We start from the raw sequence: 19164 nt of genomic DNA on the forward strand, positions 1-19164 counted from the left end.
CCCCCCCCCGCAGAGAAACCTTGTCAAATCATCCTAGCATCCCCACTCTCCCTGTCACCCCCAGGACCTGGCCATCTGGGACCTGGTCACTGAGGTCCTGCTTCCCTGGAGGTGCTCTCTCCTGCAGTGGCTGCAGAGGCAGGGGCAGGGGTCTTAAGCTGCCATCAGTGACACCTTCTTGCCTGTGTGGCAGAGGAACATGGGCCTGCCACAGCTTTCTCAGGTGGCCCGTTAGGGACTGAGCCTGACCAGCCAGTGAGCTTGACAAAGGAGATTGGCTGATATGAATGCTGCTTATTTCTCTCAGGACACTAAATCCTCGCTGGCCTGGACACAGGTGGGTCTCCGGCACCCATACCAGTCTGGTGCAGGTTGGGTGTCGTGCAGCTCAAAAGCGGCTCTCAGCTCTGCAGCCTCTGAGCCAGCCCAGCTTGCCGCGTCCCCATCCCTGAGGATGACGAAGTACCTGTGTCCGGCTCAGAGCTGAGAGGCTTGAGTGGCAGGCAGCAGGTCAGAGGAGCCCCAAGGCCTAACACTGTAGCTGGCTTGAACCAGGCGGTGGGGGCCCGCAGAGGTGCAGGAGGGGCTGCGGCTTCAGGAAGGCCTGTCCTGCCCTCCCCACGACCCCCACACCCAGGGACCTGCGAGGAGAGGCTGCCCGGCCTACCCACTAGTTCTGCGGGCAGGTGGGTGGGAGGCGTCTCATCCCTCCCTCCCCGCCCCACCCGGCAGCCAGCTGTGTGGCAGACATTCCTGGGCCTGCTCATTGATATTCAGGAATGGAGCTCCAGCGGTGCCCAGAGCTGGCCCTGCCTGGGGCTCTCCCCCGTCCCCAGGGCCTGCACACCCTCACCAGCCAGAAAGAGCATCTCAGGCCACAGACGCCAGCTGCTGGGGAAACTGAGGCCTGAGGCGGGGCTCTTGACCAGCCCAGAGCATGGCCCCGGGGCGCGGGTGCCTGGGGGGCTCTGACCCTGCTCCTTCACAGCCCCAGGAGCTACAGTGTCCCCAGAGTTTCCTGTCCAGGCTTCCCACCCCGTCCCAGCGGGAAGAGGAGCCCAGCCCTCAGCCGTCTGCCAGCCCCCACCTCGCACGCACCTCGGGGTTTTTGCAGATGGCTTGTTTTTCCTTGGGGTGTGAAAGAGCCAACCTCCTCTCCAAGCAGCTGGCTTGGGCCAGCCACAAACTCCCAGCTCCTGAGGAGAAGGCCCCTGACCCAGGGGTCACAGGGGAGCGGGGGTGGGGGGCACCCTCCCAGAGCCAGCTGGCAGTGGCCACAGGGGGCCCACCCAGGAGGGGGCAGAAAGGAGCCCACCTCCTCGGGCTAACCCTCCCCACCGCACTGCCTGGGGCTGCTGGTCACACTGTGGGGCCAGCAGGGTTCAGCTGGGCTGAACCAAGTGTCCCTCGAAAGGACCCAGCAGGTTCTCAAGTCCCGAAGGTCAGCTGCCCGTGCACCTTCCACAGACGAGACCCCCGGGCTCTCTGCGCAGTCCCCCAGCCCAGCTCCCCACTCCTCTCCTTCTGAACCCTCCCCCCGTCCCTGCCCCTAACCCTCCCAGTGGGCCCTGCGCTTCCCGCCCCTACCCCCAGGCAGCCCCCGAGAGCTGCCCCGACTGAGGGCAAGACCCCCCTGCCTTCCCAACAGAAGCTGGGGTTCCCCCCTCAGAGGGAGAAGGTGGAGGTGGCACCCCCGGGCTCCCCATGGCCACTTTCTGACCTCTGCTGCCAAAACACTGCTCGCTCGGGGCTCGTCCCTGACTCCAACAGCCTCCGGCCACCCCCCACTCCCCAGGACGCTCCCCACGCCACCCCTTGCCAGTGCCCCAGATCACCTTGGCACCATCCCCACCAAGGCTGTCCCCTCTGTCTTGGACGCCCTCCTCACCAGGGCCCCCCTGCACCTCAGATCTGCTGTCCACCATCACAGAGGCGGCGCCCGCCTTCCCCACTGAGAATTCCAACGCAGCCCTCGCCCTGGCTCACGCACCCTGCACACCCTGCACCCAGCCCTGGCAAATGCCCCTCTCTCTGTGTCCCCCGGGTCACAGCCCTGAGCCGCGGCCCACACCCCGTGGCCGCCGTTGCCACCGCTGTGCGTTCCCCCTTCCTTCACCCTCCGCCTCCCTGGCCTTCCCCAGCCACAAGCCCCGGGACCCATGGACCCCTGCTTCATCCTGTCCCCCCACACACAGCCCAGCCCAGCCAAAGCTCTCCCAGAGGGCAGCTGGTCTCTGGACCCAAGGCCCACGGAGGTGGCGACTCACTCCAGCTCCCGCTGGCCCTTCCCCCTCTCCACAGTGGCTGTTCCGTCCTTCCTGTCCTCTCCTCAACCTCCACCATCAGGACCCCGGCCCTGCCGAGACCTTCCCACGGGAGCCCCTGCATGTCCCGCCCGCGCTCCCCACTGCCCGCTCCCCTCCCCGTGGAGATGGTAGTCAGCTCTGGGCTCCCCACCCCTCCCATCAGCTGGTGGCCACCGCCTCCCCTCTCCTAAACCTCCACTTCTCCTCCTCTGCTGGGTCTCTGCCGCGCCATGTCCTGGTGGCCTGGCCTCCCATCTCAAGACACAAAGAGAGACCCGCGGCCTTTGTTCTGCTCCTCAAACAGTTTATCAGAAGAACAACCCGCAGCCTCCTCCTCACCTGGCCTTAATTGTCCACCCACCGGTCACGGCCATGACCCGGGTCCCACACTCAGTCTCCGGGCCTACTTGGCCTCCCAGCAGCCCTGGTGGCCCCTCCCTGCTTCCCCGAGCCTTCTGCTCGCCCTCCTGGATGTCTCCTGCCCTGGCAGGTCCTCCAGTCTCCCTTAGGGCCAGGGTAGCCAAGATCCCAGTTGCCAAGACCCAGGGGCCACTGGCCATTGTATCTGGGGTGTCACCTGCTCTGTCCACACTGAGCTCCCAGAGCTTGGCCTCCCCGGCTGACTTGCACTCCACACTCCTGACCCGGGTGTCACCTCCCACCCCTGTGGGTTCCCAGGAAACCCCCATGCCAGTGACTCCCGGAGGGGGCCTGTGCCCAGCCTGCACTTCCAAGCCGTTCTGCGACTCCAGAGCAGAGTCACTTGTTGCTTCACCCTGTGTCCCTGCTAACTGGTGGCTGCCACAGACCCTGGGGTGATAGAGTAGGGATCTGGGCTCACCCGCGCTGAGCGCTGCACCCACCGCCTTTGTGAGGGCACTCGTTGAATCCTCCCAACAGCACCTGGGAGGCCACTTTAGTAGAGGGAACCTGAGGCCCCAGAGGAGAAGGAACCTGCCCAGGATCATGCACAGAGGAAGCCCGGAGCCCGGCTGTGAACCCAAGCCCCCCGCTCTGCAGCCCCCAGCCTGATCCCTGCAGCAGGAGGCCTCACCTGGTGTAGACGGGACCCCTGTCTTGGATTTTGAGCTCAGGTGAACAGTTAGTACCTCCCCACGAGGGCAGGTGATCCTGCAGTTCAAACGGCCTCTCTGTCCTTAGAAGTGCAGCCAGAGGTCCCATTTGCCAAGAACCAAAGAAATGTGCAAGGGAGTGTTCAGAACCCAGCCTGGAGCCAGGGTTCTGGATGTGCGTGCCAGCTCTTTCCCTTACAAGCTCTTGAACCTCTCTCCAACAAGACATTGACTTCAGGCCTCGAGCTCCTCAGCTTAAGAACCAGAGCTGTAATAGCAAAGGTTAAATGAGAAAATCCATGAAGAGCTCAAAACACGGTGGCATCCTGGAGCAGGCTGGTATTTATGGAGAACACACTATGTTCTGGAAATCAGGCAGACGAAGGGCACAGAATGGAAAAACAGACTGGGTGAGGGATGGGGTAGGAAAACCAGCCCCTGGGAGATTTGGGTCATTGCTAGCTGAGCTGCTGTGTCTAAAATGAGCTTGCACTTGGGGTGAAGGAGCAATGCAGTCACTCTCTCACACCTCTGTGACCTTGCAGGCTGTCCACTCTGCCAGGGATCTCTCCCCTCACCCACGTCTAACTGGGAAACTCCTGCTCAGTCGGTACCACCCCACCCAAGAACTGCCCCCTCTGTGAAGTCATCTCTGATTCCCATTTAGCAGGTTCAGTCTCTCTCCTCTGGCTGACCCTAGCATTTTGTACACACTCTTAGAGTCACTCATTCACTCACAGACTCCATCAGTCAATCAACAAACACTTGCTGACTACCTAGGTCCCTATAATAGGCACTGAGGTCACCAACAAGAGCAAAATGCTAGCCATCTGTTGGGTACTTATTATGAACCAGGCAGTTTTAGAGGCTATCGTATATTCTTCACAATAACCCTATTAATAGGAGAGATGCCTGTCTCCATGATATAGACGGGAACACTGAAGCACAGGGAAGTCAAGTTACTTACCCAGGTCTCACAGCTGCTAAGGGGGAATCCAGGGTTGCTGCTGGTGCTCTCTCCCACTGCACCACACACAGTCTCTCCCGGGGCTGGATGAGTCACACTCCACCCTGGAGTTCCTCTCAGACACCTCATTTCTTACTTCTAGGGCAACCCACCACCCTGGCTTGCCTGGGACCGGGGAGTTTCCTGGGATATGAACCATCCAGTGATAAATGGGAAATTCCCGGGCAAAGCAGGACACGCTGGCCACTCCCGTCCTCCCATGAAAGGTCGAGGAATCGGATCCACACCTATGGCTCTCCAACTCTAGGCCACCCTCCCAAGCAGCCCCAAAGGAAGGAAGGCAGCTGAGTCCAGTGGGATCCTGTCAAAAGGCAAGGAAGCCCCTCCTGGCTGTGGGTCCCAACAGCCCACACCCTGCCCCATCCCCAAGGCCTGCTAGGGACAGAAACGGGGGTGGGGGGACTGGCTGGAGGCCACGGGCCAGGAAGGCCACCTCAGAGCAGGTGCCAGGCCCACCTCATTCCCAGAGCCAGCCCCAGTCACTATCAGGGGACAGCTCCTGACCACCCTCTCCCCTTCCTCAGCCAAGGGGAGCGCTGATCATTGCCTTGCCCAATTCAGTCAGGAACCAGAGCGGACCCCGTCCTGCCTGGTCCCCTTTTGGGATGAGGAAGGGAAGGGCCTCTGCACCTCTGTCTCTCCCTCTGCACCTCTGTCTCTCCCTCTGCACCTCTGTCTCTCCCTCTGCACCCCTATCTGCTCCTTTTCCCAGCCCCCTGGCTGGTCCTGCAGGTCCGCTCGGACACACTCCTCTGCCAGAGAAACAAGAGCACAGAGGAGAAGAGAGACAGATTCCTGGAAGCTGAGGAGAAATAAGAATGGGGTGAGCCGCACTAAGCCCTGAAACAGAAGCCTGCAGCCCACTAGCATGGACACAGGCCACGGGTGTGCACATTCCACACGCAGGCTCCTGACCCCGCATGCCCACAATCCACGGCCCACTATCTTTTCCCTGCGTGGCTGAATGCTTCAGAAGGCCATGGTCATCTCTCCCCTTCTTCTTTGGCCTGAGCATTTCTGTAACCCAAAGACCTTGTCAGACCCCTTGACTTCCAGCAGCATCCATAAGGGGTCTCACCTCCCCCCTTGAAATCCACCCTGCACTTCATTTTGGCACCCCCCCCACTCCTGGCTCCCTCCTGCCTCTGGCCTCTCTCTCCCAGCTGCCTTGGCTGATGACTTTCCAGCCCACCACCCCCGACACAGTGGAGAGACTCTGGCTCAGTCCCCAGACAGGGACTCCTGCATCTGTACTATCCCTGGCGATGGATCTCAGAAGTATATCAGTCTCGCATCTCTTAATATACTTCCTGAATGCTGATGACTTCCAAAAAATACAAGTCCCCCGTGAAAGAAGAGGCTCCCAAACATACATCTTCAGTCCTGGTAGGCTGTTCCTATCCATCCTCAACATCCCATCAACATCCCCACAGAGATCTTCAACACCTCCACTGAGATCCTCAACCCCACCCCACCAAGATAGTCCTCCCTTTATACATGGTTTAGCTTTTCATGGTTTTAGTTACCCATAGTCAACTACAGTCCAAAAATATTACATGGAAAATTCCATTAATAAGCAATACTAAGTTTTAGATTGCACACTGTCCTGAGCAACATGATTAAATTGTGGGCCAGCCTGCCTAGGACACAAACCATTTCTTTGTCCAGAGTATCCACACTGTATGTGCTACTCTCTCATTGGTCACCTAGAAGCCATCTTGCCTCTGGCTCAAGCACCCTTTGTTTTACTTAATAATGGCCCCAAACTGCGAGAGTGGTGAGCTGGTAATTTTATTATAATATATTGTTAAAATTATCACATTTTATTTTTGGTCATTGTTTACCTCCTACCATTCCTAATTTATAAATTAAACTTTATCATAGAAATGTATGTATAAGAAAAACATAACATACAGAGGGTTCGGTACTGTTCCTTTCAGGTGTCCACTGGGGATTTTGAAATGTAACCCCAGGGGCCGGGGGCACTTCTGTATTTGTGGAATGAATGAATGAACAAAGTTGTAATGAGCAAATAATCATTTGAGCCATCAGTGAATAAACTCATCATAGACACAGGGTGATAGGTGAAGGACACACAGAGGAATGGATTCCTGGGGCCAAGCAAGGGTGAATCTCCTAATGAGCAAGCTGAGCGCAGTGGCCAGACGCCAGGAGTCTGTGGGAGTCCACCCACGGGAAACTCCAGATCGTGCACACAGCTCTGCAGGGACAGGGAGCATATCAGTAGCTGCAGGGGAGGAGGGTGGAAGGGGACACACTGCACAGCACACAGACCCCCAGGGATGGAAACGTCCTGTACCTGACCGTGGTGTGCTTTGGTGGCTCTGTGCGTCTGTCAAAGCTCATTGAACTGTCCACTTCAGGTGGTGGGGTTTTGGTGTAGAAGTCGCACCTCAGTCCTGTTGATTGAAGAAGAAGGAAGTTGACCAAAGGATCGATCCATCGACTCGCTCATCACCGCCCTGCCAGCCCGGCCCTGGGCTCGATGCTCACCAGCGAAGCCCTCGCCAACGTGCTTTTCTTTCCTGGCCAGAGCTTTTTGCGCAAGGATGGGAGTTGATACTTAGTGCCGACTGTTATGGGGCAGGCCGCTCAGAAAACACACCAAGTCCATTTTGTCCAAATTGAAGAGTCTTTATTTAGCCACCGGCGACTGCTCCCCACGGGATCCATAACTGTAAATGGCCTCTGAGAGTTTCAGGGTCTTTATAGGCCAAAAGCATGTCCGGGTTGACGTAGCCGCAAGCAAGCAGGGCTCCAGAAGCTGGATGGAGGGTTAGCGAGACAATGCGATGGGTACCCTGGTATTTCCCAAGGGACTTTCCAGGTTGGCATAGCAGCAAGCCAGCAAAGGGAAGCAGTCAAAATGACACTAGTTGAGTACAGTTAGAGAATGGTTACTAACGTCCAGACAGTCCATCTCTGACAGGGTACATGCCCAAGAAAAATGGGAACCAAAGAGAGAGCATTTTACACTGTGTAAGAATTGCCATCTCGTGTTGCCAGGCATGCTCTGCTAAGCAACTGTTGGCAGGTCCAGAGGGGGTGTCCCCAGGGGAGAAGCATTTCTCATACGACGTGGAGTCTCGGGGTAAAATGGAGTCTGTGTGGTCTTTGCCCACATAGCCTGGCCCACACACCACTCCATGTCAGACGCCTCATCCAGACTATTTCGGTTCTTCCTCACAAAGACCTTGTACGGTGGACAATGCTCTTCCCATTTTACAGATAAGGGCACCGAGTCTCAGGAAAGAAAAGAGGCGTCTCCAAGACCATTCAGCCCCAAATGGCAGAGTCCTGATTCACACCCAGGTCAGTCGGACCACCAAACTAATCCATTCACCCATCCACCCATCCATCTATCCACTTATCTATCTATCTATTCACCTACCCACCCACCCAACCATCCATCCACTCATCTGTCCATCCATTCAGCCATCCACCCAGCTACCCGTCCATTCATCCATCTATCCATCCATCCACCCATCCATTCACCCAACCACTGTTAGGGTTTGGATGTGTGTGTCCTCCCGGAGCTCAGAGACGATGCAGGAGTGTCCAGAGATGAAATGATTAGCTCATGAGAGTTGTCACCTCATGGGTGGATCGGTTCACTGATGTGGATTAACTGGGCCGTGACAGTCAGCAGGTGGGGGTGGCTGGAGGAAGTAGGTCACTGGGTGTGTGACCCCCGGTGAGCAGAGTTCTCTTCCTGCTTCTCCGCTGTCATGTCCCCTGCCACACCCTTCTACCAGGATATTCTGCCTCGTCTCGGGCCCAGAGCTACGGAGTCAGCCGACCCTGAACTGAAACTGTGAGCCAAATAAAACTTTCCCTCCTCTAAGTTGTTCTTGTCAGGACTTTTGGTCACAGCAATGCACAAACTGTGTGTGTGTGTGTGTGTGTGTGCACGCGCGCTCGGTGCCTTGGTCGTCTCCCATCTTCCTATCTCTCAGAGAAGGCACTGCTACTGCCAGGGAGGACACATGTGTTTGTCATCATGTTCCAGTGTCATGAGAAGATTCAAGGAGAAGCAGTAGCCAGGCCAGATGTTGTCTCCGCTCCCTTGGGGACAAAGACATCATCCCAGCTGGAGCAAGAAGTTCAGCCAGTGGTGTCTCTTTTGGGGTGAGAGAAATTGAAAGGGGCTTTTCTATGCCCAAGGATGGGGCCAGGCATTGTGACAGCAACGTCAGTAGGCGTTCACAGTAAAACTGTGAAAATACAGAGGAGTCCTCCACAGAACCTGGGCCTGTAAACCATGCCACACAAGCTCAAGGAGGAAGGCGGGAGGGCGGAAAACTGACACCGTTGAGACCTTAACAACATTCAGGGCGCCATTCCAGACACTCGCAGGCTCACTTCGCTGGGCCTCCCAGCACCCAACCAGGTAGAGAATATTCTATCTCCCTGAAGAGACTGAGGCTCAGAGAAATGAAGGTAAAAAAAATCCCATGAATGGTCCATGATGTGCTGCTTTGTCCTCTGCCAACCGTTTCTCCCACCAAACAGACCTTGCCGACTTCAGCATTCCCCTAACTTGGCATTTCACACTGAGAGCTACAGATGCCCCAGACATCTGTCCACACACGCATACACTCAGTCACCTCTCCATCTGTCCATGTCTACACTGACACACCCAGTCATTCCACTGCCCACATTCCACTCACCCACACACAAGCCTTCACACAGCCGTCCGCTCGCCTGCACACACGCTTCACCCGGTTACAACTGAACTACCCAGCCAAGCACTCAACCACCAGATGGTCCACCCACTTTACTAGCCAACCAATCACCCAACATACACACATCCAGATATCTCCATGTTTACCTACCTATTTACTCCATCCTTATTCCAGGACTTACCCACCCATCCACCCATTCATCCACCCACCCATCCATCTATCCACTTATCTATCTATCTAGCCACCTACCCACCCAACCACCCATCCACTATCCATCCTTCCATTCACCCATCCATCCACCCACCCATCCATTCACCCACCCACCCATCTATCCATTCACCCACCCACCCATCCATCCATCCATCATATACTCACCCAACCATCTATCCACCCATCCATCCACCCACCCATCCATCCATCCATCATATACTCACCTACCCATCCATCCACCCATTCATCCACCCACCTACCCATCCATCTATCCATCTACTCACCCACCCACCCACCCATCCATTAACTCACCCCCCACGCCCCCATCCACCTATCCACCCACCCATCCATCCGTTCACACACACAACAAGCCACCTACTCTTTCCCATCCCCTCCACACGTCCATCTACTCATCAGTTCAGCCATCCAGCCATCACATTCCATCTACACAAAAACCCACATGTACTATGGTGGCTGACTTCATCTGTCAACTTGGCTAGGTCACATTACCCAGGGATTTGGTCCAACTACTGGTACAGATGTTGCTGTGAAGGTTTGGTGGGGGGGGGCGGTTAGAAAAGATTAGCATTTGGAACACCAGATTTGGAGTAAAGTTGATTACCCTCCATCATGTGGGAGGGCCTCATCCAATCAGCTGAAGGCCTTCAGAGAAAGAAGACTGAGGTTCCCCGTGAAAGAACAAATTCTCCAGAGGCCCTCAGAGTCTAGCTGTACCAGTTCTTCCCCGGAGCCCCAGCTGCCAGCCTGCCCTGTGGATTCTGGCCTTGCCAGCCGCCACAAGCTTGTGAGCCAATCCTCTACAATCAACCTACAAGTCTATACCCACATCTGTTTCCATGCCTACCGCCTCCTGTTCCGAGTACGTGGAGAACCCGAGTAACACACATGTGTACACCACAACCACCCCTATCCAAAGCATCCACCCCACTCACCCTACTTGGAGCTTTCTGAGAACCTTCCTACTGTTCCCTAGAATGTCACATGAGTTTGACTATAAAGGCACTGAGTCCTGTGGGTGCTTCAGGGAGCATCGCCGAGCTCGCTGTGACTTCCGGTGCTCCCTGCAGCCCCCAGGAGCACGGCCTGGTGTAAGGAGAGCCCGAAGAGGTGAGCCAGGGAGTGAAACGGTCCCCTGTGTGCCTGGGAAGAAGCCACCCGGAGCCAGGTGGGAGACGTGGAGGTGGACAGAGGCGTTTTTACAGAAGCACAGGCAGGAAGCAACTGAGAGGAGGTGATGGAGACCAGCAGGACCCCGCGGCTCCAGCTGGGGCGACAGCCTGTGGAGGAGCCCGGCTGAGCGCGGGAGATGGCAGAGGAAGGGAAGGCACAGGCCAGCGGCTCTCAGACGCTAGGCAGAGACCCTGATCAAGAAAGGGGACCTGCAGGGCCAGAGCTCACAGAACAGAACTGAGGGTGGACCCGGAGCCAAGGAGTGAGTGGTCACAGTCCCACATGAACTGAGGGTCTCAGGGCCACCAACAGACCCCCATACAGAGCAGTGAGGGGACTGTCCTTCCTGGGTCCGCCTTCCCCTGTTCGGAGTTCCTGGGGAGAGCTGGGTCCTTCCAAGCAGCTCGCTCTGTCTCTGGGGCTCAGGGAGGTTCCCAGGAACAGGCCAGCTCCACGGGTGTCCTGCACAGATGGAAACGGGGCCACCCCGTGCTCTGGCCAAGGGGTGGGCCCCCAGCTCCAGCTGGAAACCCCATTTAGGGGCAGGGGTATGTTGTGCTGCTCCCTGGGTGGCTGGCTGGGCCACTCAAGCACAAACTGTTGTCTCTGCCATAAATTCCCCCGGCCATAAAGTCCCTCCCCGCTGACCCCTTGGTTGGTGTGAGAAACTGAGGGCAGGGCAGCGCAGGGCAGGGTGATGACCTCCTGACTCTAGGGCCACTGGCCTCCCAGGCCACCATATTATTCCTTTCAAGGTTTCATGAGTCAGGACCCCAACACCAAGGGACATTCCCCGGCCTGCAGTCAGAGCCGTTCCCCTGCGCTCGGCCCTGCCCACCCCGTCTCTAGCCTGGCTCCTTCACGAGCACATTGTCTTAGAGGAGTCCTGCCTTGCCTCTGAAGGGGACTCTGGGGGTAAACGAAGAGGGACAGTCTCGTGCCACAGATAGGAAGAATCTCTATGAACACTTCACCACGTTTAATCTCTCTGAGCCTCAGGTTACTAACCTGCAGAACTGGGACCATCACGAACCTACCTCCAGGGGGGTGTGAATAAAGGGGACACCTAACAAGGTCCCACTGGCCACACGGGGGGCAGATGAGAACCGGGAAGGCCTCTGACTGAAGGACAAGCACATCCCCTTCATGAACATTTAAAGGATGCCGAAGTGATCAGAGGACACCCTGATGACCAGGGAAACAGGATGATAAAGGACTTTGTGAGCTGGACGTGCGTGCACACACCTGTAATTCCAGCTGTTTGGGAAGCCGAGGCAGAAGGGTCACAAGTTCAAAGCCAGCCTGGGCAACTTGGCGAGAACTTGTCTCAATAATAATAATAAGGGGCCGGGGCCTGGGGCTCAGTGGCAGAGCACTTGCCTCACACACGTGAGGCACTGGGTTTGATCCTCAGCATCACATAAAATAAATACATAAGTAAAACAAAGGTATTGTGTCCATGTTCAACTAAAAGAATTTACATAATAATAGTAATAATAAAAAGGGCTGGGATATGGCTCAGGGGTTAAGCGCCCCTAGGTTCAATCCCCAGTGCCAGAAAAAGAGGGGACGGTGAAGGCTTGGCGGCTCTGCCTGAGTGTCACCTGATGGTGGCACCTAGCTGAGTCCCTCTCCAGGAATTGCCCTCAGCTGAAATGAGCTGCTTCCCTCCAGGCTCTGCTCCTTTCTGGGGACAGGGGACCCCGTGGGACTACAGAGACCCTTGTCCCCAGAGGCTAGCTCGGTGAGCCCTGTTCTCCTTCCCCGGGAGGACTCCCTTCCCAGCCTGCAGCGAGGCCCTCAGAACCTTTCCATGACCTTCTGTGGGTGAAAGAGAAGGTGCCGTGGCTCAGTGCTCCTAACTCAGGACGGGTTGAGGAAGGTGGTTGTCATGACAGAGCGGAATCACGACTGTCACCCAGGGTCATCGATGCAGTGGACACAGAGAGTAAGAGGCTGCCAGCCATTCACCGCAAATTCACGGAGAAGCTCAGGAGCAGACGCCCTCTCTGGAGACGGAAGGGCCTCCCCATCTCCCAGGCCCCGAGCTCCTCACGAGCGAGCTGCCAAGGAGGCCGAATCCTTGATGCCTCCTCAGATTCTGCTTGGAAGGAGGGCAGCCCTGCAGATGGGCTTGGGGACATCTGGATCAATGTACTCTTCAGTCCACGGACTCCTGGGTGATGTGGCCCACCACCCCCTTGGAGGGGGGAGCATTCCCCTCCTGTCTGGAGAAGACGCAGAGGCCTCCACTTTGAAAGACAGGACCCACCTCATTCAGAATCGACCCCCATCTCCTTCCTGGCCACCAGACCAACAAGGGCTAATGGTACCCCGACCTACGCAAGAGGCACGAGGACGGCTACAGGACAGGAGGGATCTGCAAACTCAGGCAAGCAGCTCCCAAAGCTGCTGCCGTGTGTTTCTGGCTACAGCAAACTGACATGGCCAGGCCACCAGACCCAGGCACTGCTACCTTGCCACAGTCTGGCTGGGTACAAAATAAACGGGAGGTCACGAGCCACTTGTAGGTTCAAACAGGAACTACTTTATTGCCCGAACCCCACAGGAACTCTCTAGAACTCCCCGGAAACTCCACGAGAACCAACGGGAACTCAATGGGAACTCCGCGAGAACTCAACGGGAACTCAAAAGTAGCGGGCACCCGAGGTAGCAGGAGCCACCCCATTGCCGGACAGCAGAGGTTTAAATACACAACTGAATACACGGCTTGTTTCAATTTAGCATCATCCAGTTACAGCAATCAGTCATTATCTTAATGATTATACACAGCTTAACTTAATTATCATCATCTTAATGGCTTGCTGGCGTCACCTCCCAACCACTCCTTCTGGCAAAATGCCAGACGCCGTCCTGACTTGGCTGTGGCTCTCAACACTACCTCTGTTAGGAAGAAGGACCAGAAGGCATTTGTGTTGATGTGGGGTGGACAGCGGGCTTCCCAGGGCTTAGTTAATCCCCTGACCTCTGTCGCAATGCACTCCAAAGACATGTGGGCACCCCAACGCCACACAGAACATCCCCCCAGCCCACTCTATTAAAAAGCCTTAATTTAACTACTTTAGTTGATCAAATAACAGGTGGCAAGGATGTTAGAGACCTTAAGAGACACACGCTTTACAGAGAAGAAGACTGTAAGACCAGGGGCCACCATGTCAGGGGTGGCTCAGGGGCCTGGAGTACAGGGTGCGCCGAATCAGACCCCTCTAAAGTAGGAAGGAGCTCACTGCGCCCTCAGCTGCCACCGTGGAGAGGGAAGCACAGTGCCTGGTGGGGCTCGCAGGGGGACAGAGAGAGAGAGACACTGTGGGGACAGAACGGCTCATCGGGAACTGGGCTCTTCAGACTCACAAAGTGTAAGGTCAGGAGGGCCCAGCAAGAAATCCCACATCCAGACAGAGCGGAGGGCGAACGGGGCAGCAGGAGGAAGCAGACCCCCACATGTCCCCTCTCAGTGTCACCACCCGACCTGAGCTTCCAGCCTGAGGTGCCCTGGAGCTGCCGGTTCAGCCTCACCAAGACCCCAAATGGAAAGAGCCTGAGGCGGAGGCGGCAGACTGGCGGGGAAGTAGGGAGCTGTAATGTCACCTTCACTGTCACAGCGGCAAGTTCAGTTGGCCCTCGGCAGAGTGGGGTGCCATGGGGCCTCAGAGAGAGCCCCTCTGACTGCCACTCCAGGTCCTCGTAGCCCTGGGGCCCAGGAAATTCTGTTCCCGGCTCTGGGAGACACCAGCTGGCTGGTCACCCAGCCTCGGCCAGCCCCCCAATCCCTTCCCACACTGCCTGTCCAGGGAGGGACTTTCTGAAGCACAGCCCTGCCCACTGGCCACACGTCTCTCATGGTGTTCAGAGTGGAGCCCAGCCCCTCACAGACTGCACAGTTGACCATGACCTTGAGCCTGCTGCTGTCACCTTCTACCACTCAGCCCTGCTTTGCCCCAGCACACACACACACTCACACACTCACATACACACACAGACTCATGCACACACTCACACACTCACACTCACGCACACACACACACACTCACACACACACCCCGCTCGTTCTCTGTGCTCCAGCCACTCTGAACTCCTTTGGCTTCCAGAATATTCCGAGCATCACATTCTCTCTTCTGAGTCCCAGGCTTGCTGGTCTCTGGGTGAAATACCCTTCCCCACGACACCCAGCAAACGTCTCTGCATTCCTCAGAGGCCAAGTTTAGGGTCTGTCCCTTCCAGGCGGCTTACCCATGGGCACCAGGGAAGGGCTAAGTGGCCCTCACTACTTCTGCAGCTCCCAGCTCCCTGTGCCCTCCACTCTGAGCAGCTGCAGGGACCAGCACTGTAAACCCCGCTGTGTTGCACTTTGAAACACACCAGCATCTGTATTCGCTCTCCAGACGCTCTCCAGAGAAACAGGACCATTGTATATGGAGGTACATCGGGAGTGATCATGAAGGGTTCAGCATGTGACCACGGAGTAGAGAAGTCCCTCCATCTGCCATGGGCAAGCTGGAGGCCCAGGAGAACCAGTGTTGCGGTTCTAGTTCAAACCCAAAGGCCTGAGGGGAACCCATGGTGTCAGTCTGAGTCCAGGCTCTGGGAAACAAGGGCCAAAGGCGCAAGAACAAAGCACACCGCTGTCTGAGGGCAGGAGGAGAAGGAAGCCCCAGTTCCAAGGAGACAGTAGAACCCACCCTCCTCCACCATGTTGTTCTGTTCGGGCCCCCCACTCAGGGGATGAGGCCACCCACCTTGGAGAGCGCAGTCTTCTCTGCTCAGTCTACTAATTCAGACGTTAATCTCTTCCAGACAGACACAGACACAGCCAGAAATAATGCTTCACCAGCTATCTGGTCATCTCTTAGCCCAGTCAACTTTACATAGAAGATTAATGATCCTAAACTTCTAACCCAAATTCAGCCCAAATCTGCTCTTTGACTTCCTCCTTGACTTTGGAAAGCAAATAGCCAAGGGCAATGCCACTGTCATTTCCGGCATCACCAGCCATGCAGTGCCTGGTCATGTGGTCACGTGGCTTTCCCATCACTTGCAACTGCTCTTGCAACTTTAGAGCTACATGCAAGGCACGCTCTTCCTTATTGTTGGTCTCTGGACCATCTAACTATCTTTTTCAGCACAATTATACTTTATGAACAGCCCTGGAAAATAAGCACAGTGTTTTTCTCCAGAGCAAAAGGCACATCTGTCTGCTGTGCACTATAACAAGGAAAGTATCTTCCTTCAGGGCAAAATGCAAGCCGATCCCTGCCTATCACAGAGGATTCAGTCCCCTTGGCTCGGTTCCCTGGGCTTTGACACTGACCCACTGCATGGGCCTCCTCCTGGGTCCCTCCACATCAGCCCCAGCAGCGAAGGTCACCTGCCTGCTATGCTGTGAGTAATGTTGTCCTTTGTCTCTGTCCTTTGTGTCTGCCAGCACCATGACGCCCACAGGCTAGCTTGTTAGCTGATGAGTAGGGTACAAACTCCAGCCCTTCAGAGCTCCTGGTGACAGTCTATTGGAATATGAAGACAGAGCATACCTGGTCCGGCTCCACGGGAAACTGGCTCTGAGACCTGAGGACCCGTCCAGGGCACTCAGACAGAAGAGATGACCCTTTGGCTGCCTCTCCCAGTCTGGGCAAGGAGGTGGGGACAAAGAAGTTTCCAGGGCAGCCCTCTGTCCTGGCATTTCTCTTCCCAGTCTGCACACGGGCCCTCTCCAAGCAGGGCTGCGGTTAAACCCCCTGAACAGGAACACTGAGGCTGGGACTTGGCAGGGAACAGGCGGGGGCAACACCTGGCCACCACCAAGGCACCACCTTCTGTGCTTTAACCATTATGCAAATGGCCATTTACAGCCAGGTGGATGGTGAGGAGCAGATGGCTGAGACGCCCAGAAGCCTGCTCTGAATTCACAGCAGACCTCTGGGGGCTGGAAAGCCAGGGGCTCTGTCTCCTTCCACGAGGAGAAGGTGGAGCGCATTTTGAGGAGAAAGGCAGGGAGGGCTCGTCCCCGCTGGGCAACCACTACACGTCAGGAACAGGCTACAAGGAAGGGCCTCTTGGCACGGCCCAAGCTCCTGTCCTTCCTCTGCCAACTCCACACTCAAGGGCCACCACATGCAGGATTCTGGTCACATACGCAGGCTCTGATCAACACAGATCATAAGAGCAAAAGCCTGAAATATTCCAGAAGAGTCGACGAGCTCTCGGGAAGAGAGAATTTTTGGGGTCCTGGGGGCCATTCGAGCCCTGCTGTGAACTACTCAATTCCACCATGGGTGTGATTGAGCTCCAACCAAACCGAATTTTTATCTATAAAATAGATTTTATTCTGGACTGGATTTGGCCCGCAGGCCCATACTTGGCCAACTCAAATGTCAGAGTAAAGTTACAAAACATTGTAGCCTGTTTAAAATATTTAGCACTGACAAATTAAAGAGTTTTAACCTCCACAAAATACAAGATATTCCTAAGAGACTTAGGACTTCTTAAAACGTCAATCTATAAAACACTATAGGACACACTGTATGGTGAGACCTGTCTTCTCTTATTTACCTTAAGATGATTCTGAGGCAATAGTAGGTGATCAGTTAGCTTTGATTTCAGATAAACAATGAATAGGGTGGTGCTAAAATATAGGGTACTCACTTATCTTAGATTTCAGGTCAACAATGCATACTGTTTTAGTGTACATCCCGGGATATACAGTATATCCTGGGATATAATTTTTATTTATTTGTTTGTTTATCTGACATTGAAATTTACCTGATGCCCTATATTTTTAATTGCTAAGTCCAGCAATCCTGTAAGTGTGTGCAATCCCACTTGAAGAGAATGTTGAAAGTCTGAACCCAGCATGGTGGTGCACAACTGTAAACCCCTTGGCTCCAGAGGCTGAGGCACGAGGATGCCATGCTTAAGGCCAACCTCAGTGACTTATTGCGACACTGTCCTAAGATAAAACACAAAAAGGTTTGGAGACATAGGTCACTGATAGCTCAATCCCCAGTACCAAAGGAAAAAGGAAAAAAGAAAGTCTATATCGGCAGCACTTTGTGATTGTAGTGCCAGGGCCAAATGGATGGTCCCTGAACGCCCCACTACCGCCCACTAAAGCCTTGGAACCAGAGCAGAAAAGTCACCTTCCAGGCACATGGATCGAGGCCCACCCAACGTCGGGAACCCAGGAGGTTCTGGGCAAATCGAAGTCTTGGTTCTACCCCGCCATCTGCAGAGCAATCTCCCAGCTGCCAGGCAGGTGACACTAACCTGCAAGACCAGCCGTTTGTACCTGGGTGAGGAACATTACTAGAGACACCCGGTTCCTGCTTGGGCCACTGGAACCAGAACTCCCCGGGGGGTCCTGGATGCTATGAGCAGAGGAAGAACTCCTCTGTCCCTCCAAATACCTAACCTTGACCCTGAGGTCACCCCAGCCCTGCTGGTCATTGCCCTAGACAGGAGCTCCCTCGTGCCATGGGGCTCCAAGGCTTCCACACCCCAGGTCTCCCAGATGCCTTGGTATGCATTTCTAGCTCTTCCCGGCCCTGCACGTCCCCCACAGCCCAAGGCTGCTCACGGTCAGCCCATGGCTTATGTGATGAGTGCTTGGTGCTTGTCTTCCCTGCTGAGCTCCGACAGGCTGAGCCCTGCCTCTTAGGATGTGTCCTAAAAAGATTCTCCTGGCCTGGCAGACCTGGCTCCACGGCACGGGCAGGCTGGCAGACGAGTGGGCTGGGAGCCCCACCTTCACTGCAAGGCAGAGGGGTGTCGCCCCTCAGGCTGGGTCTGGGCAGCCTGTGCTAAGTGGAAAGGGGACAGGAGAGGAAAGGGAGAGCCCGAGGCCGGGGTCTTCTGCCCCCAGGACAGCTCTTCACTCTGTTCTTGCCCAAGCCCATGAGGCTTGATGGTGCCCAGGCGAGACCCAAGACAGGGTGGATGGGCTGACCCGAGGCAGCCTTGGCCCCTCTGCCCCCAGCCAGAAGTACAGTGGACAATGGCCAGGCCCTGGAGCTGGACACCCTGGACAAATCCCAGCTCACCCGTCCCTGCACATGTGGCCTTGGACAGGCTGCTAGGACTTTGGGTCTCAGCTCTGCCCACAACTGGGGAGAAGAAACACACCACCCCGCTGCTATGGGGGGTCAAATAAAACTCACCTCAGAACGCCATGGCACCCAGGAGAAGCCCACGCTCGTCTGGTGGACTTGCCCGTCCCCCTCTGCCTCCGGGTCTCTGCTCCTTGCTGGGCAGGCATTGGGAGGAACAAGAGGCCATGCTGGACGCAGCCCCAGGCTCTGAGAGGGAAACAGGGCCAAACACAACATCAGATGATTAAAACTGTGGACTGTAAACAGCAGCCCAACTGGCCAGGGCACCATGGCCAGCAGACCGCGGCCAGTTGCTCCCCAGGCCCGTGGCCACACCACCTGCTGCCCTGTATCTGGGATGGGCCCAGCTCCACGGGCACAAGGCAGACTGGCATGTTTTCCTAGCTGAGCCCTGGAGGCCTGGCCAAGCCCTGTCCTCAGGCCAGGCTGTGCCAGGGGCAGAGAGAGCTGCCCACCCTGGCCATGCCCTGGACCAACAGGTGGTGCTTGGTGCACACGGCCAGGGTGGGACCCCATGCTGTCACTCAG

At 56.0% G+C, this 19164-nt stretch overlaps 1 long non-coding RNA gene across 1 annotated transcript in view; it reads right to left on the reverse strand.

Annotated features, from left to right (window-relative positions):
- Positions 1-18808, reverse strand: part of LOC125620410 — a 42356-nt gene extending 23548 nt beyond the window's left edge. Inside the window, exons 1-2 of the long non-coding RNA XR_007352055.1 lie at positions 18685-18808; positions 6727-6826 (exon numbers count right to left, since the gene is read on the reverse strand). This is a non-coding gene — a long non-coding RNA (uncharacterized LOC125620410). The remainder of the gene's footprint in view (positions 1-6726; positions 6827-18684) is intronic.
- Positions 18809-19164: the final 356 nt, after the last annotated feature.

This window comes from Marmota marmota, unplaced genomic scaffold, assembly GCF_001458135.2.
Source record: "Marmota marmota marmota unplaced genomic scaffold, marMar, whole genome shotgun sequence".
Taxonomy (NCBI): Eukaryota; Metazoa; Chordata; class Mammalia; order Rodentia; family Sciuridae; genus Marmota; species Marmota marmota.